This window comes from Physeter macrocephalus, chromosome 2 (assembly GCF_002837175.3).
Source record: "Physeter macrocephalus isolate SW-GA chromosome 2, ASM283717v5, whole genome shotgun sequence".
NCBI lineage: Eukaryota > Metazoa > Chordata > Mammalia > Artiodactyla > Physeteridae > Physeter > Physeter macrocephalus.
The window spans coordinates 92,896,438-92,921,946 of record NC_041215.1 but is presented as its reverse complement, the minus strand read 5'-3'; the positions used below and the strand labels follow the sequence as shown (position 1 = coordinate 92,921,946).

Genomic DNA, 25,509 nt, shown 5'->3' with positions numbered 1-25,509 from the left:
TTGCTCAAAATTTGATTTCCACGTTTCTTCATGAATCACCCTCTCCAAGGCTCTTAGCAATCTGCTTGCTGAGATTATCTCCACATTCATTTTGTTCTCTAGAAGTTTTTTCTGGTTTTTGTTTGTTTGTTTTTCTGTTCCATTCTGCAGAGGTAGAGGACTTCTAAAATGCTAAGAATGGAATCCAGATTTCTTGATGTCCAGTTTGGCTTTTCTCTTTTAGATGCCCCAAATGTTGGTCAATTATCAAGTATCAGTACATCTTCTTTGTCAGGTCAATCTTTTGAATTCAATATCTCTTCACTAAATCTAGTGCTAATATTCCATGTCATGTTAATAAGTGCTTTGGGATAAGAATCAGGAGACCTCACTGAAATGTACAATATATTTTTACCATTTAGAGTCTCTTAACAATAATTTCAATATCAAAGTTTCAGGAAATAACTGAAAAATGACAATTTGAACATATTTTTACTAGTGAAGCAGCAGAAAGAAAACAAAATTTAAGTCTAAAATCTTTGGGGAATATCTCTGGTATCGAGATAATGTACATAAAATAACATTCTCATACTAAAATATGCTTAAAACTTAGTAATCAGTGAACTAGATGGTCTGAAACTAAAGTTTGCATTGTACTGTTTTACCTGCTTCCTTAATACAAATGTTCAAAATAAGTAGCGGGTCAAAAAGTGGCCTCCAAAAAGGTATGTCCAAATCCTAACCTCTTGTACCTGTGACTATAACCTTATTTGTTAATAGGGTCTCGGCAGATAGTAATTAATTCAGTTAAAAATCTAATATGAGATCATTTTGGATTTGGGGTGGGCTCTACAGCCAATGACCAGTGTCCTTATAAAACAGAGGGAAATCTGAGACACAGAAAGACAGACAGAATGTCATGTGAAGACAGAGGCTGAGACTGGAGTTATGAAGCTACAAGCCAAAGAACGCTAAGGATTGCCAGCTGTTACCAGAAGCTAGGGGCACGCCAGTAACTGATTTTCTCTCAGAGCTTCCAGAAGGAATCAACCCTGCCAACACATTGATTTTGGACTTCTTTGGCCTCCAGAACTGTGAGAAAATATATTTCTGTTGTTTTAAGCCACCAAGTTTGTGATATTTGCTATGGTAGTCCTAGGGAAATTAATACAATATGATTACCTATATGCATTTATACATTTTCATTTAAACCCTTTCCACTTCAAAAATAGACTTTCTGGACTATTATAATAAAAATTTGATGTACCTGCTCATATAGCTGAATAGAGGAGCACACAGAAAGAGGTAGAAAAAAAAAAGTTTAGAAAAAAGCCTAGACTAAAATAATTGCTATAAAGAACTAATATGGTATAGTAAAGACCATAGGTTCTAGAGTTAGAATGGCAAGTTCTGTTCTTAATTCTATCATTTTTCATTTATATGAACTTGGGCAAGATATTTAACCTCTCTGAGCCACAATGACCTACCTCATCTGTATAACAAAAGATAACAGCACTCTTTCTTATGAGGTTGTGAGAAAAATACAATAATCTATGTTAACAACTTTGCACATTTCGAGGCATACAGTAAACTTTGAATAAGTATTGTCTGTTTTTAACTGGAATTAAATGTTCATAATGGATCATCTCAAAATCAATCATTTAGAGCAGATATAAATTCTCATGAGACTCCCTGAGAAGGTAGCCTGTTCTCCTTTCTCTAGAGACAGTTGCTCTAATTTTAAAGAACCTCAACCACAAAACTGATATTAATTTAAGTAAGATAATATTAAGAAATCTCTCAATTAAGAAACAGTCATCATCTATTTTTACCTAGGATCACCATTTGCTTCACTAACACAGAAAATGAAGAGTTTCTCACCCCAAGTTATGCTAATTGTGTTCCACCATTTCTTAAGCGGCCACCTTCTAAAGGCAACCCATGCCTTCTCCTGGCCTCTATGACCCTACATTATTCTAATACAAAAAATAATTATGCAAATCTCTGTCCAGTTCTTTTTAGGTTAATCAATATTAAGTGACACTTGCACAAAATCCTTCTATAATTAATACTCAGCATGTGAATTGTATTTCAGAGTACAGTCCACACTGGAACACTAGAGCATTCATTCCATCATAAAATCCTAATCCTATAAATAAAGCATTTATTTCTTTATTTATTCTCTTTGTTCGGAACACTGAAGCTCAGAGAAGCTTAGTGAATTGCCTAAGTCACAGGGTAATATTAGTCTAATATACGAAGTTTTCTTTTTATTATGAAAAAAATCAAACATATATAAAGTAACATAATAAAATAATAAACCATCATGTAACCATCACATCGCTATGTTTATTTAGAAGATTCACTTTCAATTTCTCAAAGTCTCCCTACAAACACACATCTCTAGCTGTAATGCATAATTTAAAATGTGCATCACATATTAAGACAAAAGGAGGAAGAGACAACCAGAAGACATATTCCAGAATGAAAATTTTCCACCCTAAGCATTTTGTCTCTAAACCCATAAAGACAAAGAATATCCCTAGGTAGGGGCTTCCCTGGTGGCGCAGCGGTTGCGCGTCCGCCTGCCAATGCAGGGGAACCGGGTTCGCGCCCCGGTCTGGGAGGATCCCACATGCCGCGGAGCGGCTGGGCCCGTGAGCCATGGCCGCTGAGCCTGCGCGTCCGGAGCCTGTCCTCCGCAACGGGAGAGGCCACAGCAGAGGGAGGCCCGCATACCACAAAAAAAAAAAAAAAAAAAAAAAAGAAAAAAAAAAAAAAAAAAAGAATATCCCTAGGTAATAACATTCAAGGGACCATAAATGTATTCACCAAAAACTTACCAACAAAGCATGGACTCAGCATGAAGTTTCTGAAAATTCACTGACAAAGGCAACACCTAAATATGTATAACCTAGTGATTAAATCTCACATAAAGACACTGAGTCAAAAATCTCCTTTTCAATTGCTTTTCAATGTGAGGTACTCTTAAATGTGTATACTGGTATCATGGGAGATAAGACCTTTAAACAAGAAAAATGGGATACCTCTTTCCCTATTTGTAACAATGAGCAATTCCCATTAAGATAAACAACATGTGAAATATTTCCAGAAATCAATCACCATTTTCACCTACAGAGATGTTAGAAATGCAATTTTCTCCGCTAGTACAGTCATCGTGAAGAGCATTGCATCCAATGGACATATCAATGAAAAAGAAAACAAATTCAGCTACAAATAAAAGAATGTATTCTAAGAAGGGACTTCCCTGGTGGTCCAGTGGCTAAGACTCCACGCTCCCAATGAAGGGGACCCGGGTTCGATCCCTGGTCAGGGAACTAGATCCCGAGTGCCACAACTAAGAGTTCACATGCTGCAACTAAAAAAAGATCCTGTATGCCTCAATGAAGATTCCACAGGAGGCAACAAAGATCCCACCTACTGCAACTAAGACCTGGCACAGCCAAATAAATTTTTTTTAAAAAATAGAATATATTCTAAGAAATAAAATTGGCATGAGTTAGTAAAGATTCAGAACTTCAACAGAGCGGAGAGATAGCCAGAGATGCAGAAAGTGGAAAGCCATTTTAGAGAAGTAGCTACATTTTTAACAACCTTCTGAGAACAGCCTGGCACAAGTGCAGGACAGATGGGGGTGGTGATAATTATAAACATATTTTCACCTTAGTTTTGCACAGCTATTAAGAACCACTTAAATTTTATAAGCCCTTTCTCAGATGCAGCACAGTAGACCTCATAAAAGGCTAGTTACATATATTATTGAAATAATGACTACTAAACAGATACCAACAACTTCTCTTAAAATGCATATACATTAAAGATTGTGGTTAATAATTAAATACTTATTTAGCTTTACCTACAAGGGGGAGGGGGAGCTCTTAGTGAGCTGTCCAGGGTAATGTATCCCTCATCAATGATGTATCTGGGAGCCTGGAAAGATCTTAAGTCTAATGGGAAAGTAGCATCTTTGTACTACATCCTGATCTTTAAGTTAAGGGAGGTCAATAAAGAGGTTTCCAGAAGAAATAATTGAATAATTAGTCTGCCTACCCATGAAAGTCTGCAAAGAATAAAGTAGGCTTCTAAACCAGGAATAAGTTTATAAATGCTAGTTTTGCAAATAAAAATATGGGAAATAGGGTTTAGAAATAAGCAGTGTTCACATCTCCAGGTCATATCTGGCCACTAATTAGCCCAAGAATGTAAAGTTGAAATTAATCTCATAGATCTAATACTTAGATATAGGTAGTAAATCTCTCTGACCCTTATTTTCAAGTTGGGGTCATTGACACAGGCTCTGAACTGCAAACAGAAATGCACTCTAGTAAATTTAAGTAAAAAGAAATTTAGGGAAGGATATAAGAGACTCACAGAAAAACTGCATGATGGCTAAAGAACTAAGCTATGCAGTCAGAAACAGTACTGAAATAAGAGCACAGAATTGGCCCTGTGTGCTCAGCACTGCCGCCATCACCAGGCATTCTCACCAAAGTCCTCTTTGCTAACCAGGATCTGTGCACGAGATGCTATTGAACATATTAGAAACTCTGCATGGCGACCCCTGTAGATGAAATGTATCAGCCACCATCACTGCCAGATGGATTCCATGGTGCCTGTTTCTTGTCATTAATTTGTGATTGGAAGTCTTACCTGTGTGCATCTGATCAATAGAGCCTAGGTCATATGCATGTGTCCTTGATCCACAAGAGGCTGAAGAAGCAATATTCTGGCTTCTATTCTGGGACATTACTCATACGGAATGATTTTTCCCAAACAGGTGAAAAGCGGCAAAGATGCTGAAAGAAGTACCTAAGATGTCAAAGGTATCAAAGATGTGAGAACAACACCATGGATTTCCGTGGAGTATCTGCACGCTGGCATTTGAGAAACAGTCTCTACCATTGACTGTAAATCCATAATCTGGACCTGCCAACCTCTCCTCTCAACTCCTTCCACTCTCTTCCCACCAGCCACACTGGTCTTTAGTGGTCCTCCAACGTGCAGAGCTCTTCTGGCTTCAGGATTTCTGCTCCGAGTATCCCTCTGCCTAGAGCTCTGCGTCTCCAAATGTGTTCATGACTGACTCCTGCTTTGCTCACAGGTCTCAACTTAAATGTCACTTCCTGAGGGGGAACTTCCCAGACCATCCCATCCACGGATGTCCTCACCCTACTCCATCCACATTCTTCCGTGTCACCCCATTCTATTTGCTTTACGGCACTGATCACTATTTGATTTTGTTTTACTTGTTTATTTTCAGCCTCAGTTGCCATAATTGCCATAATGGAAGCTCTGTGGGTCTATGGGTCCTGTCTGTCCTTTTTTTGCTGCTGTATCTTCAGCACCTAGAACACTGTCTGGTTCACATTAGCCTTTCAAATATTTGTCACATAATAAATGGACCCCTGCTATAGTTTATTTATTTATTTTTTTGCTATAGTTTAATAGGTCCATCTTATAAATGTGGAGACAGAGGAAAAATGGATCCGTATATGAACACACAGCAAATTAATAATCAAAGGGCGAGTCCTTGATTCCTAACCATGCCATTTCCAGGAAGAGAAAGGTGCAAGCAGCTTCAGCTGCTTCTTAAAGCAAGGGAGGCAGCAGGGAAGAGCAGAAAGAACACTGATTAGGAGAAAAGCATGAGTTCTATAATCATACACTTCTGAGTTCAGATTCGTGCCCCCAAACCTAATATAAATCTCACAGGTTTTTCAGAGAATTAAATGGGACCATATATGTATATTATACGTATACGTTATTTCTATAACACCTGACACGTGCAGGTACTTAACTGGAGGCCAGTGCTCACCTTGGCAGCACAGACACTAAAACTGGAATGATACAGAGAAGATTAGCATGGCCCCTGCACAAGGATGACATGCAAACTCATGAAGCATTCCACATTTTTCTACCCTATATAAAATAGATGAACAACAAGGTCCTACTGTATAGCACAGGGAACTACATTCAATATCCTGTAATAAACTGTAACGGAAAAGAATATCAGAATATACATACGTATAACTGAATCACTTTGCTGTTCACCAGAAACTAACACAACATTGTAAATCAACTATACTTCAAATAAAAATTTTAAAAATTGGAGGCCATAAAAATGATTGTTAATTTATGAGTAATGATCCATGTCTGAGTTCACGTTCTCTTAATAATATGCTAAGAGAGACACATCTTAACATAATCTACATCAGAGTCTTCATATACAAAATGAGAATGTTCATTCTTTCCCACAACTGAAATTTACTGAGAATCTGCTATACGCCAGGCATGTGTTACGCACAGGTTGAAGTCTCTTAAGTTTCTCTCCAGCTATCAATGCTGAGGGCATTTCAATCCATTATTGCCATCTCCAAAGATCATCTTGACACTGTAAACTAAGGGCAAAAACTGGCTATTATTTTCACTTTTCATTTACTTCAAAGAATTTATTGAGTCAAGCACTGTGCAAGGTTCTGGAGACACAGAAGCTACTGGGAAATAACCCCTGCCTTTAAGGTACTTACTGTTTCATGAGAGAAACCGACAAAAAGAAAATTTGCAATAATGTGATATATACAAGATGCTATAGGAACCCAGAAGAACGGTACCCAACGTAGAGTATAAGTTGGAAGAAGTGGTTCTGGGCAGAATCTGAGCTAAAGGAAGAGGAGGACTTAGCCAGGAATAGAAGAAGGCGTCAGACCTGCCCAGCAGAGAAAACAGCAGCTGCAAAGGCCCCAAGAAGAATTTAAGCACAGCACCTCTGAGAAACCAAAAAGTTCAAGAGAGTAGGGTCACAAGAGCCTCCAAAAGACAGAATTTCAAAAAAGGGTCTGTCCCCAACCCCCTTCAAGAGCCCTAGAGCTACAAATGATTAATTGTCCTTAATTACTTTGCTTTTCTCAAAAAAGAGAAAGAAACTCTTCCTTTAATTATTAGAGTACCTCTCCAGTCTGGCGCTAATCCTCAGTTTGGAGTTTGGAGTTATCATTTTTAAAATATATACATGTGTTTTCAACATTATATTTTCATTGAAGCTCAGTTTTATGTTTCTTTTTTTTATTCCCTTCATATTAGCAAATTTTCTTAAAGGAATTGTCGTTTGAGTCTTTGTGCCCAAAATGCCTTCAAGTTACCTTCCTTGGGCAATTTTTCTCTTAATTCCTCCAAGCAGCATCTTTCATTCCTCCCAAAGTGACAGCACTTTCTACATTACTTCCATTACAGCGCTCAGCAAAGTGCCTTTTAATAAGCTTCCTTCTTGCTAGACTGAGCTTCTGGAGGGAAGGTTTTGTCTTTGTATCCCAAACATGGTCTTTGTTTTCCTAATAAACACTTTTAGATTTACAGAAAAGTTGCAAAGGCAGTACAAATAACTCCCTAGGGATCTTTTTAAAATTCAGATTCTGATACAGCGGGTCCGGGAAAGTCCAGATAGTCTGTGTTTCTAACAAGTTTCCAACTTATGCAAATGTGGCTGGCCAGGGACCACGATTTGATAAGGGATGAGTGTCAGACAAATTGGGACAAAGGTTCGCAACCCTGGCTGCAAATGAGAATCACCTGGGAATGTGTTTTGTTTGTTTTTAAAATGGCATTGCTGGGCGGTACCCACCTCCAGAGATTCTATTCTAATTCATCTGCCCTAAACCCGGGAATCCATATTTCAAAAAAGCTTTTCAGGTGAATCCAATGTGCGGTCAGAGTCAAAACCCATTTGTCCTCCTAAATTGTCAGACACCTATATCTTAGCAGGCTCTCCGTTTCCTTCTCTGTAAACCGAAAATAAACACAAGTATCTGGTAAGGTATTACTGAGACTGAACAAAACAGCGAAAGTCAGCACCAAATTCATTGCTTATTAAATTCTAGGTGCTTGAAAATGTTAATTACAAATTCTAACAGGCAAAAGGACATGTAAATCCACATTTCTCACCAATAAACCTTCGAGAACATTCTTCCTAAGCTGTCTTCCCAGAGTTAGACTGCTCTCGGATCTCCAGCTGTCATGTAAAAGGGCAGGAGTTCAGGGTGTTAGGGTGGAGTCACCATAGAAATCTGCTAGTCTTTAGGGAATGTGTCTAAGTATCCTTTTATTAATTCAGCAGGCCTCACAGCTGAGCCTGGAGTCCCTGCCCATGCAGGACAGAAACAGCTTTGTATGAGGACAGTCCACAGGGTGGCTAGATGGGTCTAAGCTGTTTATTCCAGAACAATGAGTGGTCACATCCGAACTGCAGCTGGTCTTGAGGAGAGATCTCAGAGAATCTTCTGGTTTCAAACTACTGTTCATAGGCTTGAGGGGAAAGCTCCCAATAAAATTCAAAGAGTGATATATGGTCATTAAAATTCAAGCCAAAGGACACTAGCAATTGTGAAAAAAAAAAAAAAAACCTGCAAGTCTTCTACATCTTCTTCTAATATACAGCCCCCCTTCTCCAACTGTAAGGAATATAAAAGTAATTCTACTTTCAGCAGACACTGAAGGTTAAAGGGTTACCTGTTTTTTTTTTTATGTTCCTCAATCAACTGTTTTTATCAAACTAAACTGAGGTTATTAGGTTCTTGGGGTGATTAGAAAAGTTAAAAGATTAAGAGGTGCCACACATAATTACTATCCCTTCAATCCTGCCTTTACCTAAACCAATTACTAATTTTTTAAGTAACAGATAAGCATTTTTGCCCAAAATATTGTCACCTGCTTAAACTGCTGGAATCTACTATCAAGATCAAATCACATGATATCTTCCATGGCTGTTTTATCTCTATCATCTTGTATCATTTGAGTAATACACTTTAATAAATAGTGAGGGAGCATTTATAAAGACTGTGGGCAAAAAATGTCTCCTGCCATATCAGTAAACAAAGGATGTTGTGGCCATCAAGCCATCAGCCACTGCAGCCATCCCAGACTGTGCACCCTGAGGGGATTCAGGATGGAGAAAAGCAGGATACTGGCCCTAGATAGTTAAGGCACATATAGAAGAAATGATTTCAGTGAGCCCAGACTCTTGCATCTTCCCATACCTATTGAGAAAAGCACTAAATTCATTGACTTGGCATGTCTGGTTTTCTTTAATTAGCAGTAATCTTTTGACGTTGGAGTATTTGGTTTTTTAATTGTTCGTTTGACCTCCTATATATCCAACCTCCTCCCTTACTTCTTCAGAGCAATCCCTCAGAGCTATCTAAGAAGCTGCCTCCTGGGCTTAAGTCCTCAGCAAGTCCCCCTGAATAAAATATAATTCTCAACTTTTAGGTTGTGCATTTTTTTCAGTCAACGAGACACATATAAATATGGAAGGATTCTCATCAAATTGTAGTAGAAGAGGGACTTCCCTAGTGGCGCAGTGGTTAAGAATCCACCTGCCAGTGCAGGGAACACGGGTTCTAGCCCTGGTCCAGAAGATCTCACATGCCGTGGAGCAACTAAGCCCGTGCACCACAACTACTGAGCCTGTGTGCCACAACTACTGAAGCCCATGCGCCTAGAGCCCCTGCTCCGAAACAAAGAGAAGGTACCGCAATGAGAAGCCTGCGCACTGCAACCAAAAGTAGCCCCCGCTTGCCGCAACTAGAGAAAACCTGCGCACAGCAACAAAGACCCAACACAGCCAAAAATAAAATAAATAAAATAAATTCATAAAAAATAAATTAATTAATTTTTTTAAAGCATATGTTACTTTTAGAAATATACAATAAATTTGCTTTAGAGATACAGGGCATCTGTCAGCAGTCTCTGTTTCTTAGTCTCGGTACAAGAAAATTACTTCTGCAAATCAATAGACTAGATACACTGCATTAGTAGCTACCGCCAACACACAGAAAAAAAATCACTAAGTTCATTTAGTTTTAGTCTTACCCTTTATGTAAAATTATCTAAATCAAATTTTCAGCAGCAGAATGGCCCACAGAGATCATATGCATATTCTGTTCTTGACTGGTAAATATGGATGGATTCTAGTCATTTAAGTACAACAGATGACGAGACACTAAAATTATCTGCCATCACCGAATATCCAACATTTCATGAAACTTATCTTTGCCTTCTGACATCCCTCCCCTTCCCAAATGGTTCACTCTTGGTGTGACTTTCTGGTTTTTCTAAATGGTATTATCTCTCTCACAGTTATACCTAGATTCACATAGACAAAGGGAGTAGCATAAATGAAAAGTAAAAAATTGTACATAATGAAAACTTTCTAGGCCACAATAAGCTTCTGAAACATAGAAATGCTGAAATTAAATATAGAGATGGGCACATGGAAAACAATGTCCAGATGGAGAATTCTGATATTTTATTTTCTTCTATATTTGCCATGTAATTTTTTCTCATTCCATACCATGGGAAAGGAGTTATATTCTTAACTGAAAACAACTTTTATGACTGATATCCTCCTATCTTCTGCCCTGCAAAAATGGTGCTCGAATCCAATCCACCTAGAAACCTACAGAAAACTAGGAGTCATGCCAGGCTTCTCCCTCTTAGTTATCCCCCCACAACCAATCAGTCAGGAAGTTCTATTAATTCCAACCCTTTAATAACTCTTGCCTCTAACACTTTTTCTTAGTGCCAGAATAGCCTTGCCATCTCCAGCCACCCCTCCAATCTATATACCACACTGCTGCCACAATATAAAGCTAATCAAGTTACTCGCCTAACTCCCAAATTCTTTAAAACAGCATATGAGATGCTCCAAGATCGGGCTCCTGCTTACCTGTTCAGAATGCCTCTTGCAATTCTCTCAAGGGCGACCAGCCCTTCAGCCATATCAAATTACTTACAGTTCCCCATTTATAACACAGGAGGTTACATTTCCATGGGCTTTGCATATTTCCTTGTCAAGGAAAAATCTCCACCCTAGTCTCATCAGCTTAGATAAGACTGCTCCTCACTTTTCAAGATTCACTTTATTCAACAACTCTTAAGTGAAACCAACTCAGAGCTTCCCAAGGAGAGACAGCTCCTCTGTTCTTTATGCCACCTTTGCTTCCTCTGCTATGGTAGGAATTTGGTACACCTGTGTTCCTTTATAGCCTTAGTGAGTGGCATATATCCTACGAACATAAATGTTTGTTGAAAGAACAAACGGATGACTCATAAAATGGCCTTGGGCTGAATAATGAGATAACTACCAATGCTGACCATCATTCTCCTGAAACTGAGTCCCCCTAAAACTAAGTTCCCTTGCTGAGTTTATGATTAATCTCTCTATCCAAAATTTTATTCCCTTTCTTGTCCCACCCCTGTTCACCTCAAGATTGAAGAGAATCAAAGAAAAGGGGGGTTGAAAGCAAGCAGGACCCTGTGGGGTCTTTCCAGTACAAAAGCCCCTTCATAACCTGTTTCATGTTTATAGGGAAAAAGACTTTAGTCTTCTAGGCTTTCCCTGAGTTCCAAAGAGCAGACTCAAGCAGTTAATGATTAGGACAAGAGTCACAGCCTCTTAGTTCCTCCTATAGGGATACAGATAATAATCTGATGAATATCTCTGAGTTGTTCTGTAGAAACTAAGACCCCTGCCCCGGTGAAGGATGGTGGCTATATGCTGATCCCAAGCACGTAGACCTCAGACTGGTTGGAACCAGAAGGTTGAGATTCCCAAGACATCACCCTGTTTCCTCACCACCGAACAATCAGAAGAAGGTCCATGAGCCGATCACACCTCCTATGACTCTTTTCCCTAACACTGTCTTTAAAAACCCTTTCCTGAAAGACATCAAGGAGTTTGGGTCTTTTTTTTTTTTTGCGGTACACGGGCCTCTCACTGCTGTGGCCTCTCCCGCTGCGGAGCACAGGCTCCAGATGTGCAGGCTCAGAGGCCATGGCCCACGGGCCCAGCCGCTCCGTGGCATGTGGGATCTTCCCGGACAGGGACATGAACCTGCGGCCCCTGCATCGGCAGGCGGACTCTCAACCACTGTGCCACCAGGGAAGCCCCGAGTTTGGGTCTTTTGAGCATGAGCTGCCCATTCTCCTTGCTTGGCACCCTGCAAATAAACCCTTACTTTGCTGCAAACATCCACTGTCAGAATTTAACTTTCTGTTCCACAGGCACACAGAGCCCTTGCTCGGTAACACTCCCTTTAGAGCAGATCAGAGGAGTCAGTATTTTTTATCCAAGGATCCTGACTCTAATGTGCCCTGAAAGGACTCAGCAGCAATAATACTACCATACTAGATAGGGTTCTTTTATCCTTGCCAGTTTCCAACTTCTATAAAATCACCTGTATGACAAGTACTGGAGGTGTAAATCACTAATTAAAACTTACCATTTTTAATGATAAAAGTAATATATAATCATCGTAGAAATATTAGAATGTAAAGATAAGTGAAAGTATAAGCTGTCCATAATCTCAACAGGCAGAAATAACCAACCACTGATAACATTTGGAGGACATACTCTTAAATTGATCTTTTTGATATAAATGGATGCTATTACATAAAAAAATGGAATCATATTATACTAACAATTTTTTAAATGAATTTTCCATTTCACAATATTCTGTTATAAATTATAATAATGATCTACAATTATAATCAAATGATGTGTTTATTGAAAATGTGGATTGCTGGACTCCATCTCTTGATCTATTGAAACAATCTTTAGATAGAGCACCCTGTAATAGTCATCATAACCCTCTAAGTGATTCCATGTATGTCCTCCCAGACCGGGGCGCGAACCCGGTTCCCCTGCATTGGCAGGTGGACGCGCAACCGCTGCGCCACCAGGGAAGCCCCTGAAACAATCTTTAGATAGAGCACCCTGTAATAGTCATCATAACCCTCTAAGTGATTCCATGTACGTAAATTTTGAGAGCCACTAACCACAGTGTTTTCAAATCCCTATGGTAAATGACAGAAAAGTGAAGGTTTCAAAGGTATTTGTTTTGGCTGCACATAAGAAAGCATAAGAGCTGTTATAAAATGAAATGGGTTACCATCCCAGTTGATGAGCCCCTGGTACTCTGCAAACAGATTTTGAATAACTAGTCTCAAGGATGTGGTGGTCATTCTGTACCAGGAAAGAGGTTGAAAGAGATCATTTCTAAGGTCTGTCTCAACTGTAAGATTCCAAGACTCTATAATTAAAGAATGTTAAGACTAAAGTATACTTCAGAGGCAAAAAAAGAATAGTTACCTGGGAAGAGAGTAATGGAACTAGCTGGTTATGTTTTATAGGCAGTGGTTTAATGGTAAGGCAGCTCTAAAAGCTGACAAAAACTTTACACATAATTAAGTGAAAAATTTTTTTTTCCTAGAAAAGATTAGCAATTAACTGGTTTTCTAAGACTTTTAAACTGGTGATCCTACATTTCAAAAATGTCTTTCTTGCTAGCACTAACACAGAGCAAATAAAACGTAAAGGCTCAGGTTGAAAGAGTGAGGGACCCAGGCATCTTTGGCATACTTGGCCCATTGTGACTAGTCTGGGGACTGAGCCAGGAAAGGGGTGAGGTAGTCTGTAGAACTGTGGACATAGAAGTAATCTAATTTAATCTTTTAACTTTCAAACAAAGAATCTGAAGCCTAGAGATGTTGTGTTATATATTCACATAGCTAGTTGGTGACAAAATAATTACCCTTGAAATCCACAGTTCTCACTCCTAGTCTAGTGTTTTGAGTAGTAAGGATTTCTCTACTATTGCAAATTGCCTTTTTTTAAAATCCTAAAAAGTTAGAGATAAGGCACAGAAGGGCCAAGTGTTTGAAACTGTATACAAATAAAGATGCCATATTGTAAACAAATGGCTTAAAATAATTGTATTTTAAAAGTGGGCTGACATTTCAAGGATAGCTGTGCAATAATGCTCCCCATGTTCTTCTCGGAGTTATAATTTAATTCCCTTGTTTGGCAGGAAAATCAGTGATTACTCTCACTTTCTGACATTTAAATAAAAATGCCTTCCAAAAAGGCAAATAATATTTTCAAACATAGTTCTTATGTTATACACACTTTATATGTCTACCTGAGTTTACAAGCACAGGTCAGTATTTTAATAGATATGCTCATTTTTAGGTGCTTATGTTGTATACACATTAATTATAGAATATACAAGTTCTTTTTTTTAAATAAAATATTATGTCTAATTCTAATAACATTGTTCTTAGAGACTGACTGACTGACCCAACCACCCTATATCTACAGTGAAAATTATATTTATAAATATGTAAACAAGAAGTTTCAGAATCAAAAGCCTAGGTAATTTCAATTTAAATATCATCTATATGTTGATGACTCTTAAACTCGTATCGGTACCCTAGACAATTCCTATGAACCGCACCCACTCAATACACCTGCTTCAATGCATCTCAAACTTAACAGATCCAAAATCAAATTCCTAATCTTCCTCCTTAAACTCTTCCTCCAACAGTCATCTTCATATCAGAAATGACAGGTCCATCCATCTAGCTGCTAAACTTGTCATGATTCTGGACTCATTTTTTAACCACTGGCAAATCCTGTCCCCATATTCCAAAATACATGCAGAATCCCACCATTTCTCACTGTCTTTGTTGCTGGAATCATCATTGTCTTTCTCAATAGCCTCCTAACTGCCCTCCCTACTTCTACTATCCAAACAGTAGTCAGAGGGACAAATTATAAGCCAGTCATCACCTCCAATGACTTCAATCTCACATTGAAAATAAGCCCTAAAAGGCACTTGGTGGTCTTCCCACCTCATTCTACTACCACTCTGACTTAATTTCCTACCACTCTCCCATTTGCCTACTTCATTCTAGCCACCCAGTCCACCTTGCTGTCCTTCCAATATTCCAGGAAAAGAGTTTTTCCATGTAGAAGGTTCTTTCCCTACATGATTTTTTTCCACACCTACTTCATATATCACTGATAACATCAAAGCATCACAGACATATTCCTAGACTAACATCTGTATCAGTCAGTGCCTAGAAGGAAAAGAGTACCACACTAAAATTAAGATAATCGATAGAGAGTTTAATAAAGGACTATTTACAAGAGTTTGGGAAGGATGTAGGAAAACCAAAAGGGATAATGCAGAACTTCAGGGATAGTAACAGGGGGCTACTGCTACACACAGCCCTGAAGGAACAAGAGAGAGGAAAGGTACTGAAAACCAGAAACAGCCCAACAGAGAGGGCAGACTTGAGAGAAACAGTGATAATTGGAGGGGAGCAGCAATCAAGTTAAGGCCACCTGCAGGAAAAGAGCTAAGAGAATAAACAACATGAACTCACACTTCTCTCTCCCTCATATCTCTTCCCAGGGGATTCTTAATATGGTTTATATTGACTTGCCTCCCAGGGCAGACAGCAGAATAGAGAAGGGAGGGTACAGAATGGACCTGGAAGAGACATCTGAAGATGTCCAGCCCACTACTTCACTCCATTTCTCCCTAGCACTCAAGCAGTACTTCTTGAATGAAAATGTATGATTCAATGGTGATTGTCCATTGAATAAAGCTTTTAAATATGCTATATAAGCTATGTTTCCTTAAAAAGAACTCCTCTGACGGGGGTCAGAAGGAGTCAGGAGCCACATAGGTCATCCAACGGAGACACTAAGGAGGCTTACATGAGCTCGATATGGTGAATAAGTCATGAGGAGTCTTGCATGCCTCCCGTTCTGCCGTATAGAACTTAAGGTTGGTTATCATATTCACCAAGACAGAGAAGTATGAAAAAAAGGAGGTGGGGTCATGGGTGGGCATTGCACTGAGGGTCTCCCCACAACCTAGATGCTTTGCAGGTGACTTGTGATGAGCTGATCGGTGATATCTGATGTATAACATAGATGTTTCTGATAAAAGAAACAATGGGGGAAAAAGTCATACATATGTCATACTCTGAAGGGTAAGGGAGTATTAAATGTTTAAATATCCGTCCTACATACTTGTATCCACCATGAGTAAATCAAGCAAGGCTTCTCGTGAGACCCTTCATCTCCCTGGCAAGGGTTCATTAAAGAAAAGCTCTTTGAGGAACAAACATTAGTAGAACTCCTGATTCCTTAGTTTTCTAAATTACTTGTGTCATTTGGGGACTTGTATGCAGCAATAAGAAGAGCATTACTTCTTTTGTTAAAGTTTCCCAGATTCCCCAAAGTTGGTACAATTAGAGGAAAAGATAAAACAATGGGGCCAAGAGTAAACATCTGTTTTACTTGTGAAAACTGAGGAATTCGTGTTGATGGAGAATTTATTAACAAATAATGTATTTGCTAATTCTAATAGCACCTCCCAGGCCACCCCCAAGAAAAAAATAAACAAAAAAAGTGATCAAGGGGGCTTCCCTGGTGGCGCAGCGGTTGCGCGTCCGCCTGCCGATGCAGGGGAACCGGGTTCGCGCCCCGGTCTGGGAGGATCCCACATGCCGCGGAGCGGCTGGGCCCGTGAGCCATGGCCGCTGAGCCTGCGCGTCCGGAGCCTGTCCTCCGCAACGGGAGAGGCCACAGCAGAGGGAGGCCCGCATACCACAAAAAAAAAAAAAAAAGTGATCAGGGTAACATATCATCAGGAGACAGAATGGAAAATCCTAGAAGACAGTCTTTGAGAAGGTCTTTCACACCCACACCCAGTTTCGTTAAGTAAAGAATCTCTTTCACTGATGATACCTATCTGTCTTTATTTTCCTGAAAGGGAAGATGGTGATAAACAAGGTTGAGAGAAGACAGAGACAGATTGAAGTAGACTGAGTTGCTATGGTTTTTGAAATGTAATCCTAACCATAGAAACATCACCTTATATACTCTAGTATCACTCTTCCAATCTATTTTCATCCTGTAACACACCTTTTTCCTCTGAAAGAAAATCAGTTATGTTACTACGCTTGATCTCCAATTTAAGAAGTTAAAAAAATAATCTATGAAAAAGATCTTCGGGTTCCTGGAAAAAATCTGTTTGCTATTGGGGCCCCATTCCATATGCTTCCCATTTAGGGGCAGATTCAAGTATTGTGAACTTTGAAGCTTATACAGTGGAGGCAGGGTAGCCCTTTAAGTAAATAAATTTCAAAATACCACAAACAAATAATTTGACAGTTATCACAAAAATCACAAAATCCAGAAAAGTTGCATACGTTTTCAAGTAATTACTAGACATGCTTCTTTCATGTCTAGTTATGATTTTTTGGCGTTTTGTTCTGTTTTGGCTTATACACTCTGGGTGCCTCTTCATATTTCAAGGATTTTATATCGCTTTCTATGGGAAGACTAGAAAGATAATGCAAAGTTTCCTCTAAGCGGGTCGATCAAAGTTTTACTGTTGTTTCTCCTCTATCCACATGTTTTCTGCACCACGTGCTCTAGGACATGTGCATATCACAAAATGACCTCCGTCCATGTACTCGTCACACTGGGTATGCAGGCTCAGTGGGCAGAAGGAAGATTTCTGGAAGAACAGTCCTTTACCAGGACAGTAGAAATAACTTAATTATACAATGAAGTAACTTCCAACCACATATGACCATATGAAATTGCCAATGTTCAATCATCTTCAACCTCCAAAAATGGCAATTTCATATGTCTCACACTAATATATCCCACTAAGCCCAAAATAAACATATCTCCAACTCAGCATCCCATTAGTCAGATTCCAAAATTGACCATGGCTACTCTAACGCAATTTGCGCTAGGGGAAATATGACAGAGAGGAGTAGGTGTGCAAAAAATTCACAATCTTACCTGATTACGTTTAAAACATCCTAATTGCAAATTTTACATACGATCATATGAATAAGGCCTAAGGTCTTGGAAAAATCCTTGGCAAATAAGGGGCCCTGAAGCCTAAGGTCCATTAACTTCACAGTATATCACCTCTGTAGTCCCAATCCAATCAATGAAAGTTTTGTCAACTGAGCAGTCCCAGGGAAATCCACAAGGCACATCGGAAGAGCAAACACTTCTCTTTTCTCCCAAAGAAATAGTTTCCACATGTCACACAGAAATGATTTCCAATTTATAGGCACAAGCAGAGCAGGCTTCATCCATCCATTACTGGATTCAAATAATCCTGTCCAAAATGATGAAAATTTCTGTGAAACAAAGAGTCCTTTGTTAGCACGGAAATCTCATCTCTCTATCATTATTCCCTAAAACAGTCATCAATTGCATGTTCTGTACACCAGGCATCTTGCCCTCATGTGAGCACTTGTAAAACACAGCACCCGCGGACAAAAATGTTCTCAATGCAAAATATAAACTTGTGGTTTATGTGGACTCTGACACCAGGCTATTTGCTGACTGGACCTATGGTGAAATAAGTCTCTGTCCATATGCTTTTCAAATCTAACTCAAAATGCCACACAAAGAACAAAGTTCAGCTAGAGCCCTCAACCCATTTTAGTAAGACTCTTTTTATTTCCCCCATGCTTTTACAGATAAATCTCTTCAGTGCAGACCAATGCTTTACGTAGGCAAACTGTTTATCTGCTGAATTATGCTGAGTTGGCAGCACTGTTCAGGAGAACTGTGCTGAGTCTACACGATGGCCACCATCTGTTGCAGAGCTGCTAGGAACAGTGTCTTCAGCATGAAACACGGTGTTAGCCCTGATCATTAAAGGATTGCTTTGCAAATTAAAGCCAATAATGAAAATTTATTCCAGAAGGTCATTAACACCTGGCTTCTTTGCTGTAATTGAGAACACAGCTGCATAAGGAAAATAAATAAAACTGTATGACATGTATACACTGATGTGTATAAAATTGATGACTAATAAGAACCTGCTGCATAAAAAAATAAATAAAATAAAATAAAGTGCACAATTCAAAATAAATAAAGTATATTTCTTGTGGACAAAAAAAAAACTGTATTGTGTTCACTCCATTTATATTTCAAAGACATCAAATATAATCAACATACACTGTAGATTCAGATAAGGCAGAACCTCAGCTATGCTGCTGGTTGATAAGTTGGCACTGGTAAGAGTAATAACAACAACCAACAACAAGAGCATTAAAACTTTTATTTACTGAGGGATTACTATGTGCCAGGCTCTGTGTGAGCTGCTTCAGACATACAGTGTCTTCATTCTCAAATAACCCAGTAGGTAAGTATTATTATCTAAAAGGCAAACTATTTTAACCCTCTAAGTTTCATTTTTCTCATCTTTAAAACAAAGGTAATTTCACTAATTTGTAAGATTTCAGTAAAAACTAAAGATAATATAGGCAAAGTATTGAGTATTCAATATCAGATGTATGAAATAATAAAATATCTGTTATTAAAATATTATTAAACTCCAAGTTTATATTGACTGTATATATTCTGAAGTATTAGCCATAGATCAAACATGTTAAACATACAGAAAACTTCAAGCGTCTCATCAGGTGACCTAGGACACTGCCTTGCTGGTAACGCAGATTTGAGGAGTAAGCTAACAAAAGACGAAGCAGAGCAGCTGTATGGGCACAGCATCATTTAAATCAGTCAGCATGTATTAAAAGCCTTCTCAAGTATAGCAAGAAACTGCAAAGAAAGTAATAATACAGTCCTTCTGAAACAGTATTTTAAGATTACAGAACATATACAGGTATCTCATTAGTCTGTTATCTGGAGCAGTGCATAAAAGAATAATACTGAAATAAGTAGCAAAACAAAATATTAGTCAAAACACTCAGAAATCAGGGATCTATGAAGAGTTACAGCTGAGAAACATTGGTGCTCAGTATGTAATTTTCAGACTAAAATCCACCTTTAACATGAAAGTAATAACTATGTGCTAAGTGACGAGGTTAGCTAGTGGTTTTATCGCAAACAGTCAACATTACCGTATGGAGAGTTAATGCCATGCTCTCCGTGTACCACCCTTCCCTTTATCCCCTGCCCTGGAATTTTGAGTCAAAATACCTCAAAGGTAGATAGAAGGAAGGGCATATACTAGCTCCACTGCACAACAAATTTTCATAGTGGTCTTATAAATTGAGCATAAAAAATTGTAACTAAGATAAAAATGACTAATAGTGGAAAATCAAATTTACCAGAATGTTCTGTTTATCACCAACTAAATCAGACCAAAATGTCTTGCTTAAATCACGAACATGAATATTCAAAAACAAAGGAGATAAGAAAGCTTACCAGAAAAAACTTTTTAAAAACATGACCCTCAAATGGTTTAGAAAAAAATGTATATACACACACGTATATAATATGTGAATATATTATACACACACACACACACACACATACACACTCAAGAGAGAGAGCGTGAATGATAACATAAATGAAATATTAGCAATAGGTTACTGTAGGTAGAGTGTACCCCTTCAACTATTCTTGCAAATTTATTCTAGGTTTGAAATTATTTCCAAATAAAGAGTTATAAAAAGAAAGCTAACAAAAAATATTTAAACATAAAATAAAATTTCAAGGTATTTATATATTCCTCTTAAAATTCAAGAAAGATTAATAATATTACAATCTTTTTCTAAAGGAGCACTCAAAAATTTAGAAAAGTTACAGTCAGTTAGGAATACTGGTTCAGTACAGAAAACTATAGGGTTTTTTCCACGCGTAATTCTACGTATAAATATGAATCTCTGACAGAAACAACAAAGAAAGTCAAACTTAAAATAATTCTGCTTGGCCAGATACAACATGAGATTGAACAAGGCATGAAGTAACAACAGCCATACTTAAATCTTTTATTTTTTTTCCTTTTACTATCCCCATTGTATTCAAAGCTGCCAGTCTAACATATAATCAAGAATTACACTACATCCTCTAAGGAGTCCTCCAACTATAGTCATGGCCTCATATATTTCTGGCAAATGCCCCAGATTCTCACAAAGTAGGGAATATCGACACGATTCCATATAATCTACATTAAGGATATACAAAGAGATATTACCGCACTGAGTTTTGGAAATATATATATATTAATCAAAGTTTCAGTATGCAATAGCTTCGTTTAGCACCAATATACTTGCCATTGACTTCAGTAGATTAGGAATGAGAAGATGCTTCTAAAGGAAATCAGTTTTTGAATTGGTTAAATCATTAAGCTGAGGTATAAACTTAAAGGATCCCAAGTTGCTATATTCAGTCTTAAAATTCTAGTTAAAATAAACAGGCCTCTAAGGAGGGAGAAAAAATGCTCATGTATAACTTAGAAGGAGGCTCCTTTGAATATTACTCTTCTTGAAGACAAAGCATTCTCTATGTTCACTAAGCAATTAATGCTAACAAGTCTAGTTTCAGAATGTCCCCTGGAAAATGATTCAGGGGCATCAGAGACTCTTCAACAAATTTAATTAATAGTGCTGACATTCAGTCATTTACTCATTTAGTCCTGAGTAAATATAAAAAAGTGCTCAGAGTAATCACAGACACCTCTCTGCATAAGCAGCATGAGGTCCAGACTTTAGATTTAATATATCTTATAATTAAATCCCCTTTCCTATTGTTGTCATTAGCACTTTGGTCTAAGTTTAAGACAAATATACCTGGTAGTAAATTTTGCTATGTTATGTATGTTGCAATAACAACGTTTCAGTGAAGATATAAGAAAGTATAAAAGCAAATTATTACATTCAGGAGCCTATACATATAACAATTAACAGATTATCAAATTAATAAATCATTTGATATTCTTTCTATTTGCAAACATGCGAGCTTTTTTCCTGCTGGTAACTTGCTCCACAGAAAGTAAATAAATCATGGAAGAATGAGATATCGGGATGCCCTGTAATCTCCAGACTCCATGCCTCTGCAATTTCCCTCTTAAAAATTGGAAACTAGCATAGTAGTCATAAGTGACCACAGATGGCTCTAAAATGCAGTGAGACTGAATACATTCAATGGATACATACAGACTAAAAAAATAAAAATAAAAAAAATAAGAAAGCACTGATGATGAAAGAAACCTTCCCTTTCCCCAATTTTGTACACACACACACACACACACACACACACACACACACACACAAAACCTTCAGCTATCTCCTCAGTGGTGTATTTTCATTCAATTCCTGCTCACAAACTCCTTAACTGTGCACTTTACTGGAAAGGAAATTATTTCCCTGTGGGTGGCAAAAACATTGAGATTCTTCAGGATATTGTTTGAATAAATACTAAAATAACTTTCCTTCATAAATAAGTGGTTTTTCATCCTTCTAACACATTCATTGCCAACTACAGCTTTGTGTGCAAGAAACAGACTCCCTAAGAATGTAAAAGAATACAGCTCTTCTTCAACCTATGATGAGCTTATGCCCTGATAAACTCATCCTAAATTTAAAATATCCTAAGTCGAAAATGCATTTAATATACCTAACCTAACATCGTAGCTTAGCCTAGCCTATCTTAAACATGCTCAGAACATTTACATTAGCCAATAGTTGGGCAAACCATCTAACACAAAGCCTATTTTATAATAAAGTGTTGAATATCTCATGTAATTTATTGAATACAGTACTGAAAGTGAAAACCAGGATGGTTGTATGGGTACAGAATGGTTGTAAGTATATCAGTTATTGTCAATCATGATCACATGGCTGACTGGTAGCTGTAGCTCCCCACCACTGCCCAGCATCAGAAAGTATCCTACAGCAGATTGCAAGCCCAGGAAAAGATCAAAATTCAAAGTATGGTTCCTACTGAATGTGTATCGCTTTTGCACCATTGTAAAGTCAAAAAATTCATAATCATTGAAAGTCAGGAACCATCTATATATGACGCAACACAGTCCCAACTCACAGCAGTTACACAGGGTTTTGAGCAGACTCAAAAACCCATGCCTTTCCTCTACACTGAGATTACAATCACGGTATTTTTTAAATAAGAAAAAGAAGTACAATGGTGATTCAGGGAGAAGAGAGATAGTAGGTCATGTTTGTGTGGGGTTAAAAGAGAACCCAAGGAGCCTAAGGTGAGGGGTAAAATGTAAAATGTAAGCTGAGCCTGGAAAGTGGTGCAGATATTAACAGACAAATGAATTACTTTGGTATTCAAGAAGAGTAAGTGAATGAGAAGAGAGGACAGTAACAGCACAGGTATAATCTCCTAAAGGCTCAATGACTGTAGCTTGTGTAGATTACAAGAACATATGAGGACTGGGGCAGATAGTGGGAACAGAAAGCAGAGATAAAGACGTCTTTGCAAAGATGAGATTCTGAAGGCTTCTGACCAGGGTGAAACAAATTCAAAGCTGCAATGAACTAGAGTGAGAAAATACCAAAGGCTGGAGAAAAGTTAAGACAGAATTTCAACTTACAAGGAAAAGGGTAGTGAAGGCCAAATTCAGGTCAGAGAAGCAGTGGGAATGGAAATTGGCTGGTTCTAATGTACCTCTCAGCCATAAAGTCTACATTCTAATTAAATGTGACCTTTACTACACAGAGCTAAGTGAGGGTGGCATAAGAAACTTTAGTCAATACACATTTCCAAAATAAACCTGCATGACACAGCTGAAATAACAAAGGTAGGGAAGAATCGTAGTGCTGTGAAAGACTGAAAAATAGCTAAAGTGCCTGATAAAAGAACAGCTACAAATTTGGAATATAATAAACCACCATGAATATTATACCCAGCCACACGTTATAAACTGTTCTTAATGTTATTCTTGTGTAAACCTAGAATTAAACAAACTGGAATCAGCTTCAACTAACTCTCTCCTCTAAGGTATTACTAAAGTTCGTGTCATGAGAACAGAACAAAATAAAGAAGCCCTGTTACTTATTGTTACTCCCTTTACAACCCCACCTAATAGCCAACGCCAACTGCCCGACTCCTCCCAAAAAAGAGTTCTAAGACATAAATGTGTTAGACTCAATTATATTCTATAATAATTAGTACTTTACAGAACTCACTGTGTATAAAATTTCAAAATAACGAAGCAGAAGAATTTTGGGTCATGTTCTGGAAAATTCTTACTTCTATAACCTCAAGCCTCTGTAAATCAAAGGCATTTTATAATGCACAGATTATTTCCCTCAAATCAGTGTTTCCCAAAATATGGCAGGTGATGTAACAGATGACTTCAAGTGATTCCTGAGTAACCTTTTCTATAGCCCTTTTCATTCTACCGTTTATTTTAATGTGTACTGAAAAAAATATGGACCATTACATCTTTCCCTTTTAAACATATTTGACAGGTATTGGAATAAAAATATTAAAGTTATGCAAGTGACACACAGATATTGCCAGTGACACAATAAAGACTTAAATATGAAAAATAGCTTTAGCATGACACTGTGAATATAGATGTTAATATCCATTAAACTTAGTGGCATACATATTTTTATCAGAATATTACTTTTTAATAATTCTTACTTGGTCTCAAGTTTATGAAGAATAAGTTCTATTACTTTAGTCGGAATTTATATTAGTGTTAAATATAATATTGATGTCTAGAATGTGTTTTATATTAGCTTGAAAACAAAATATTTCATCTTCCTATTAGATTTGCCATTTTCGAATCTTTTAAGTTGGATTAGGTAATTCAAAAGAGAAATTATAAAAACAGAATGAGAAAGTACAGATTTAAAGACAGGAGTGATGAAAACAATAATTTGGTACATTAAAATAATATTTGGGTTTTGAAAACACTAAAATTTTAACTTCAAAAAAGGTTAAGCGCTGTTTCTGTAAAGAAAGTGATTTAAATACACATTGGGGAAAGCTTGAAGTAACTCTTTTAAAACTGACTACAGTACAAATTTCTTTTAAAATCGACAGGAAATTAGATAAGAATATATACTAAGGGCGGAAATAAGAACATTAAGTCTAAAAGTGTAGGAAACACTGTTTGAAGTAGTCTAAATTTCATTGTAAAGGTCAGTTTTTTAAAGTTTCAAAGATAACTGTGTCTGAAAATATTTCCTAGATAGTTTATAGGATAGGATTTTTATTATTAAAAGTCACTTTTTGCAAATTTTAGATAAAATATTAAAATTTTAGTTGATGTTATTTCCATTTACATTGAATATACACAGATTTACATATTTGAAGATAAATGTTGAGGCACTATGTATGAAAAAACCCATAAATATTTAGACTCTATGATGCCTGATCTATTCTGGAAGGTAGTTTGGTTTGATTTAAGAATACATGTTTATATGTTGCATTGCAATAGGCCAAACGCATATTTTTTTTTAAGTTCTAAGAGTTAAAGTGCTCGGGCTTCCCTGGTGGCGCAGTGGTTGCGCGTCCGCCTGCCGATGCAGGGGAACCGGGTTCGCGCCCCGGTCTGGGAGGATCCCACATGCTGCGGAGCGGCTGGGCCCGTGAGCCATGGCCGCTGAGCCTGCGCGTCCGGAGCCTGTGCTCCGCGACGGGAGAGGCCACAACAGAGGGAGGCCCGCATACCACAAAAAAAAAAAAAAAAAAAAAAGAGTTAAAGTGCTCAATGAATTTTTGTCAAGACATAAGAAAGAAGGTTTGATTTCAGGTTTCAGATTTCACATATATAGACAGGTGAGGAGATTTCTTTCAAGTTGCAGAAGACTTTTCCTCAGCAAATATTTTCATATATACATTTTTTAATCTAACTATACAGCAAACACCTATCTACTTCTAAGTGAGTTAAA

General features: G+C 37.7%; 1 protein-coding gene and 1 non-coding gene across 9 annotated transcripts in view; one reads left to right on the top strand and one right to left on the bottom strand.

Annotated features, from left to right (window-relative positions):
• GULP1 (GULP PTB domain containing engulfment adaptor 1) overlaps positions 1-25,509 on the bottom strand; it is a 277,575-nt gene that overhangs the window by 224,444 nt on the left and 27,622 nt on the right. The window lies entirely within an intron of this gene.
• Positions 5,808-5,914, top strand: LOC112062116 (U6 spliceosomal RNA). The gene has a single exon (XR_002890562.1). It is a non-coding gene; the product is annotated as a U6 spliceosomal RNA (small nuclear RNA).